Source organism: Orcinus orca, chromosome 3 (genome assembly GCF_937001465.1).
Source record: "Orcinus orca chromosome 3, mOrcOrc1.1, whole genome shotgun sequence".
Classification (NCBI taxonomy): Eukaryota; Metazoa; Chordata; class Mammalia; order Artiodactyla; family Delphinidae; genus Orcinus; species Orcinus orca.
In genome coordinates this window covers 10,193,613-10,202,080 of record NC_064561.1, presented here as the reverse complement: position 1 = coordinate 10,202,080, position 8,468 = coordinate 10,193,613, and the positions used below count along the sequence as shown (strand labels likewise).

The 8,468-nt window shown below is 43.1% G+C and overlaps 1 long non-coding RNA gene across 1 annotated transcript; it reads left to right on the top strand.

Annotated features, from left to right (window-relative positions):
* The first annotated feature begins 2,492 nt into the window (after positions 1-2,492).
* LOC125963782 (uncharacterized) lies at positions 2,493-6,971 on the top strand. The gene is made up of 2 exons (XR_007476165.1): positions 2,493-3,162; positions 3,612-6,971. It is a non-coding gene; the product is annotated as an uncharacterized LOC125963782 (long non-coding RNA).
* Positions 6,972-8,468: the final 1,497 nt, after the last annotated feature.

The window sequence follows — 8,468 nt, the reverse complement described above, 5'->3', positions numbered from 1 at the left end:
ATCGGCAGGCAGACTCTCAAACACTGCGCCACCAGGGAAGCCCAGCCATGATATACTCTTAAATGAATACACCAAGTTACAAAAAGTCTATATACGTGTGTATATATGCTTATATATTTTTGAGCAAAGAGAAAGATGTCGAAAAATACTCAGTGTTGGTTAATGTTGGCTACCCCAAGGAGTACAGTGGAGAAGGGAGAGACCTGAGAGGGGAGGAATATATTAACTTTTTCTTTATTCACTCCTGGTTTGTTTAGTGATTGCAAGCAGAGTATTCCTTTTGTAATTTTTTCTTTTAACAAAGGTAGGATGGTGGTGGGGGGAGGAAACACCAGTTATCTATTAAAAGTGATGTCAATTAACATCTGTTGAGAACCAATAAATAGCTACAATTAATACATCCAAAAACGAAAATAGAATAAAATTATCAAAAGCAAGAAGAAGAATCATTATGAAGTTCATTTACCTGAAAATACAAAGCAATCAATCTGGAACCAAAGCTACATAGACGTGGTCTTTCCCAAGTGCATTAAGCAAGACATCTTCAGGAAGAACTAGTTTTTCATTTACAACTAGCACAAAATTATCAGTTTATGGATATGAGGACAACCAAGGATAAAACAAAGAGAAAATGAGTCAAGTCCATTTAAAGGAAAATATTTAAGGAATAATTGTACCCATCATACATACACAGATTAGCTGAAAAAGGCAAAATATTACAGAAATCATTGAAGCTTGGGGAAAAAAATGACATTCTGAATAGTCAGCTTGTCATCTTCACTAAAGAAAGAGGGGCAAATTTTTTCCTAGTGTGTTATTTTATATTTTACACCGTAAATAGACAAGTCCTTTTTACTAAATCACAAAGGAAAACCAACCACCTTGACCGATCGCCACATATGAAACAATTTAAAATGAAAACTTACAAAAAGCTATCAACATGGAGCATGGGGCCGGGTGTGGGGGGGAGCGATAAAGTTCTCACACTCAGAAAGTTGCAGTTACTCACAAAAGTAAGAAATGTGTGTAAAATTTGAAAATATTTACATAATCGAATTTTTAAAAATTGTCAAAGGTCTCATTCTCTCTAGAAAAGCTGTGGTTTGCTATTTCACCGAGGAGATAAAAATTTAATTTTTGTCAGCTCTGTGGTGGTTAAAGGAGAATAGTACAGAAAGAAATGCGTACTAAGAGTCTGCCCAACAGAATTTTTGTCCTAAAAGTTTTTCACTAAGTTTACGGTTATTCAAGTACTCTTTCTCTCAGCTCTTATCAAATCCTTCATAAAAGAAAATTTCAGGACACAAATCAGTAGCCGAATCGCCATGGGCTCCGTTGGCTGCCCACTTCGCCGTCTCCCGCTCGCCCCGTCCCTCTCCCTGGAGCTCAGGCGCTGGAGACGAACGCCCGCCCTTCCCGAAGCCACCTTTCCCGCCCGGCTCGCCAGTCTCTTACCTGCCGCTCCGAGTTGCTCTTGGCACGTGGGGGTCAAGCCCCAGGTCCCGGGGTCTCCCGTGAGGCTGGCGCCGCCCGCGATTCCCCGAGCACCTCGCCGTGCTTCGCTGCCTGAGGTGAAACTGCGCCCGGCAAAGCGCTGCGGCCCTCTCCTGTCAGCGGCCCTCTCCTGTCAGCGACCCTCTCCTGTCAGCGACCCTCTCCTGTCAGCGGCCGCCTCACAGACGCCGGCTCCCCGCCTCAGCTCGGCGTCAGCTCTCCGCTCTGAAGTGAGCGCTCAGCTGGGATGCGAACGCGGCCGGGGGCGGAGCCTCGCGGAGCATGCGCGGAGGGCGATGCCGGAGGCCGTAAGGGCGACCCCTGCCCTGCGCTCAGAGAGCTCCCAGCTTCCCCTGCGGGGGGGTTGGGTATCACTGGCCCGCGTTGCCAGAGCCCAATTGAGCGGCACCCGGGAACCCGCAGTTCCCGGCCTCCCGGTGGCGCCGCCTTCGCGACGGGGCTGTTGCACCCTCCAAAGAACCCTGCCCTCTCCACAGTTTATGGGTGATGAGCAGCTTCGAGAGAGAACGGAGACCAAACCGTTCTCTGCGCGGAGAAGGTGAACCCTGGCTCTGCCGCCCTGTGAGGTTTGGGCATTCCTCTTTTCCTCAGGGGCCTCTGACTGGTGGGGTCCTTGGTATTTTGTGAGGAAGAGGAAGGGGAATTCAATAGATCTCCAAGCCCTAGATAGTTCAGCTCTGCCCCCAGGGGTGAGGTCGCGCTGGGTGATGCTGTTGTCACGTGCGCCCATTTCTGAGCCAGTCCTCCTGCTTTGAGGGCCGGAACGTTCCTTTAGATGCCCCCCTCCCCCACCTCAGTCCCCTCACACGCACGGGTGAGTCATTGGTCCTTATAAATGTCAGTTATTCTTTCCTTGATGCTGAGCTGTAATCTGTAGACTGTTTGAAACGCCACAATTGGCTGAGGTGGGAATCGGGGATGAGGTGCAAAAAGCAGCGCTGGGGGGTGGGGTGGGGAGGGAAGAGAGAGAAGGCCGACTGTGTTGTCTAGAATCACCGCTGAAATTCACCAACGCCAGCCCGAGAGCCTGTGGTGAAGCTGTGACACTCCTTCTGTCACTGCCAGGTCGGACAAGAAGTAATGCGGGGTTTTTTTGTTTTGTTTTGTTTTCCGGTACGCGGGCCTCTCGCTCCGGACGCGCAGGCCCAGCGGCCATGGCTCACGGGCCCAGCCGCTCCGCGGCATGTGGGATCTTCCCGGACCGGGGCACGAACCCGTGTCCCCTGCATCGGCAGGCGGACTCTCAACCACTGCGCCACCAGGGAAGCCCAGGAATGCGGTTTTGAGAGCTAGTCAGCAAGGCACAGAAAGCCCCCATATTAAAGCCTCCTTGAAGGTCCTATTTCTCCCATTTGCCTCCACATTGATCCTCTTCCCTTTGACTCTTCTTTCCCTCGCATCACACAAGAGGAAGCCAACTGTGAAAGATATCTGGACATACGTTTTCCTCATGGGCTGTAAGATGACGCAAAGCAATCACTGTCACATACTCTTCCTGGTTTGTCTTTCCTTCCATCAACTGAGACGACCTTTTGTGTTCATCCGGTCCCTAATGAGAAGCCTAATGAGAAGTGACTGGAAATAGATAACCCAAATTACTTCAGTCAAGCAACCTGTTCCCTGGTGTTTCTAGGAGAGATTGGTTTGGTAAGTCCTTTGAATCTACTTCAGGACTTTCTTTTATTTCCCCCCCCCCAAAGTTAGTATGAATTTCAGAATAATACAGGAGATTGAATATGAAACCATTTCCAAAAGCTAGTCTCTACAGTGAGTGCTTGAAAAGTTAGAACTAGAGCAGCTTTGAATACTATGGCTAAAATGGCAGGGTGAAGGATTGGTAGATGGAACTTTCTGATGATAACTCCAAAAACTTAGATTACTCTAAAACGGATCTGTCTATGGTGATGGAGGCAGAGTAGTGATTACTTTGGGGGAACTGACTTGAGAGGGGACAGGAGGGAGCCTTCTGGGTTACTGGAAATGGTCAGTATCTTGATTTGGTTAATGATTACAAAGGTTAACATATGTGCAAAAAGATTTGTGTGCTTTACTGCATATCAATTCTAAAACTTTTTTTTAATTTTATACACACACAGAGGCATTACAACATGATCATGATTGGAATCTGGAAACTTCGGTTTGAATCTCAGTGTCACTCGCCAATTACCAGCTATGTGAACTTGAGCAAGTCTCTGAGCCTTCTTTTTTTCATCTAGCTAATATGGGTGATGTTACCTCACAGGGTGGTTGTAAGGATCAAATCAAATTATGTTTGCAAAATACTTAGCACTAACCCTGCTAAATAATAAGTGCTTGGGAAACAGTAGCCATTGTTACATTATCTTTCTTACACTCACATTTACTCTACTCCTCTGGTCTTTTTAATTTATTTTAAATATTACTTTGTACCACTGAACTAATAACATTCCTTTCCCCCAAAATAACAAAAGGCAGTCAGAAGTGTCAAGTGTTGGTTTTCAAACTAGCTCAGGTGGCAGGACTTAGAAATTAGGGTAGTCATTGTGGAACCCTATGAAATGTTGATGGATTTAATTCTTCCACATGGACTTCACACAAATTTACTAACACTAAATTTGGCTATATTTTGTTTATCCAGATCTCCCACATATTAAAAAATGTATTTTAAGAAATAATATGTCTGCCTTTTCCCTTTTTTTAAAATTTTATTGAAGTATAGTTGATTTTGCTTTTTTCCTTTAAAATTTGTTGGCAACTCTTCACAAGATAGAAAGTATCAAACATTTAAGAACAATTCACAAAGTGCAAACCTTTAAATCCATTCTTCCTGAAAATTAAGAAACCACTGTAATTGTTCAGTTTTAGCAGCAGAGCTCTTTAGTGGGCAAAAGCAACAGGCAAAAAGCACATCTGTTTGTCTGGCACAGACACTTTTAGGCACAGACCTCTTCCTCAGTTCTCTACAGAGTTTGAAGGTACTTGGTATTGACAATGTAAATTCTGTAAAAGACATTTCGACTGAGAAAGGGGGAAAATTAAGTTCCATTTGGAACTTTCTACAGGTGGAACCCTAGTTTATTTCCAACCCATTCCCTTCTAGTTTATTCATATACTCCTGAACACATATACAAAAGTTGATTATGAAAAAATTTAAATGCACAGTATATTACAAGAGCATTTTTCCCCGAGAGAGCTGAAAATCACTATTCAATTCCTAATTGCAACTCACCTTTAAGATCTGATCTTTGAAAAAGTACTTCCAGCTTGTATTATATTTTCTGATTTTGTCCTAATTAGAGTCATTGCTTTGTATATAGTTAATGACTCCATCTTTGCTCAGTTGTATTAAGTTTAAGAAAACTATGTTTTTTATTACTAGTATCAGCATTTCCATTTTCTATTCATATTTATAAATGGTGATAAAAATGTAATGAAATGTTCAAACAATCATATAAACAAATACCCGTAAATGAAGATGCTGCCAAAAAAAAACTCTTGACTGGTAGGCTGTGCCACTGTGTAAGAGCTTAAAACGTTCATTCACCAGCAAATGCAAGTATGTCACAATTCCATGTATTAAAAGATGACTAAGGAATGGCATTGTAAGAGAAACTCTAAGTTGATCTAAAGTTGAAACCACAAACATTGATGACCACCTATTTTGCACTCATTGTTGACACATTTTTTTCAAAGACAGTATACTAAAGAAATTACAATTCTGTCATCATCAAGGGTATTTACTGTACCCAAATACAAACATGACACCACTGACCCACCACTAATAAGAAGTTTGAGTCGATTCTCCAGTGTTGTATGGGTTTTATTGAACCTGCAGATCCCCTTACTCAAAGCACCTAAGTACTTACAAGGGAGTTAAATATTAGGAGGAGCCATTGGCAGCAAAGGGAGCATGATTGGCCTTTACAGAGAATGACCACACAGTCATATGGTTTGGTACCATAGCCCTTATCAAGTAGCAATGAGTAAAGGGAAGAATACAGTAGAGTTGTGTAAACTGTCTTTATTTTCTTTCATATAATGGAATACCCCTAATTTCTTTGAATCCAAAATGGCTTCAGACAAGAGATGAATTTTTTTAATATAATTGAATTATAGCTTTGTTGATGTGAAATATAAAGAGTTTTCAATTATAAACAAAAAAAGAGGTGAGAGGAAGAAAAGTGAGGGGAAATAAAGGTTTCAATTGGACTTTATCCCACACATCTGAAGCCCATGTCACAGTTTCTCTAGGTTGAGTGAAGCAAGCCTGATGCGCAGTGTGAAAGGAACAAAAAAGGAAGTCGAGAGTCAGAATTCAGCAGAAGAAAGGGAGCGGGACATTTTCATGTTACGTTGCCAACGTAATAATTGTAATGAAACTTCATTCAGGTGTAATTTGGCTATCTGAGAATCTCATCTATCTAAAGTACAGCAAAGAACCAAGGAAATAAAAGAGATGGAAAAAGTCCTCTTCAGAAATAAAACAGAGATCACCAAAGTCCATGCCCTAAAGATCAAGCCCATTACTCCTAGAGATTCATCAAAGCCCTTTCTCATAGGTTATTAATGTTTACTTGGATTCAATTTTAAAGGACCTGGCAGTCCGGTTTCCAAACTCATAAAAAATTAAAATCGGTAAACTAGAAGTGGGAGGAGAAACTATCCCATGTGGGCATGCAGATAGCAGTAAGAAGACTGGAAGTCTATAAGCAGGACAGAGATAAAAAAGGCATAAAAATTGACTTAATGATCAAAAAGCACCACAATTTAGTGTCTTTAGACTAGGGGGGAAGAGTCTTACACCTCTATAGGCCTTGTGGAAGAAATATTAAAATCTGATTCTATATTAACCTTGAGTAATCAAGAAAATTAAATTATATTCACTATACAGACATTCTCTGAATTATGCAGCACTCAACTTTATGTAAATAGCTCTATAAGGCACACAATAAATTTTTGAAATTTTGAAGATGATTTTATATGACACTGAGAAATACAAAGAAGTCAAGTGTATGTTAATGGTTAAATAAGTTATGACATGAAAATTTGATGGGCAATTATGAAATCATAAAAACTATTAGTGAAGAAATGTGTATGACACTTGAAGTTAAAAAACAGGATACAGAATTGTATACGCAGCATAATCTTAATAATGTGTAAAATACGTAGAAAGAAGATCTTGTGATCTCATTAATAACAGCCACAGAAAAAATTTTTTAAACCTCAGAACAAACTATGTGCAATACACACACACAAAAAAACTATAAATATTCACTGAAGGAAATTTTTAAAACTGCGTAAACAAAAAGGCATACCACATTCCCTAATGGGAAGACTTGATCTGGTAAAGGTGCCATTTTACCCAAATAGTTTACAAATTCAATGTAATTCCAATCAAAATTACAATAGGATTTTTAACAAAATTGATATGCTAATGCTAAAACTCATCTGGAAGAATACATACTTAAGAAGAGCTAGACATTTTTTAAGCATACTGAGGGGCCTCTAACTACCAGGTATCAAAATATACAATCACAGTCATTAAAGGATGATATTGGGTCACAAACAGAAAAAAAAGATTAACAGAAGAGAAAAGATCCATCAGCTACTGACACAAAATTGTGGATAGAATTTCAAGTAATTGAGAATAGGTGTTGGGACAATTGGTTATCCATTAAAAAAAAAAAAAAAACAGCTATATCTCTACATCACACTGTTCAAAAATAAATTAATTAACTTTCCCTTCCCAGCAACTGGCATGGTCAGGGCCAAGGCCTGAAGAGGCAGCAGCCAGCACCATGGAGGCTAACGGGGACTGGGATGGGCACAGCTGGACCAAGCAGCAGGCAGCCACAGGGGTGGGGCAGAGGGGACAACCAGCATGGCAGGGAGATCTGTTATCCACAGGGGTATTGGGAAAAATAAGGAAATACACGGAGGATGGTGAGAGCAGGTTTCTCTCTGTCATAGGACGGAGTTACAAATATGGAAAGTGAGAAGCTTAAAAAGAACTCTGTGAGGTTGGACTGGAGAAATTGGTGTGAACTCAAGGTTTTACATATCTATGTTCTGATTTGGATGCTTGTGCTAAGGTTATGGAGCGGGGGCAGAAAGAGGTATGGATACTCGGGGGGAGAGGAAGAGACTTTGCTGAAAGGAGTCTGGAGACATTACAGTTGCTTGTTCCATCGATAGAATAACACACACACACACACACACACACACACATATATAGGTGGAGCTTTGTGATGGCTCCACCTGGACGGGTGAGGGCAGTGATGACAGTCACAGGACACTGAGCGCTCAGGAGACCCAGGGACGCCGGCAGAGTTCTCACACGGTCCAGATGAGGATAGAGGCTCAGGGTGGCCAGGTCACACAGCCAAGGTCACACCCAAGTGAGTGTTGGAGCTGGGATTGTTCTAGAATCAGAGCTCACTGGAGGTTGGGGCAGCAGAGGTACCAGGTCACTCAGGCCACATGTCCAGGGGTTGAGATCAGGAGCCCGGGGGGGAAATGTGGGAGGGTAGTATGGCCACAATGACGCTGTCCTCGACCCTGCAGGAGGCAACCTCCTTGTTGGCCACTGTGGAGGTGGACCTCCAGGGAGCTCAGGAGACACAGCAGCAGCAGGTGAGACTGCCTGTGGGGGAGGGGCCCAGGGGTCAGAGCAGAGGGTGCTCCTCCCTCCCAGCTGGAGGCATCCACCAGGAGAGGGGCGCTTTCCATCTGCAGACCTGCCCCCGGTACCACAGGACCTGAATTGACTGCAGTGGAAGTGACCAGGAGGAGGGATTTGGGGAGGGATGGGCCAGGGACTGCATAACCTGGGATTTGCCAAATGCCAGCCCCGGGAGGTGACTGGAGGAAGTTTGGTGCTCCTGAAGGGGAAGGGAGGGGGTTCGGAGGAGGCTGCTAAGAGTCCTGGGTTACTCCGTGTGGGGTCTGGGGGTGGGATAGGAAGCTGAGAGTGA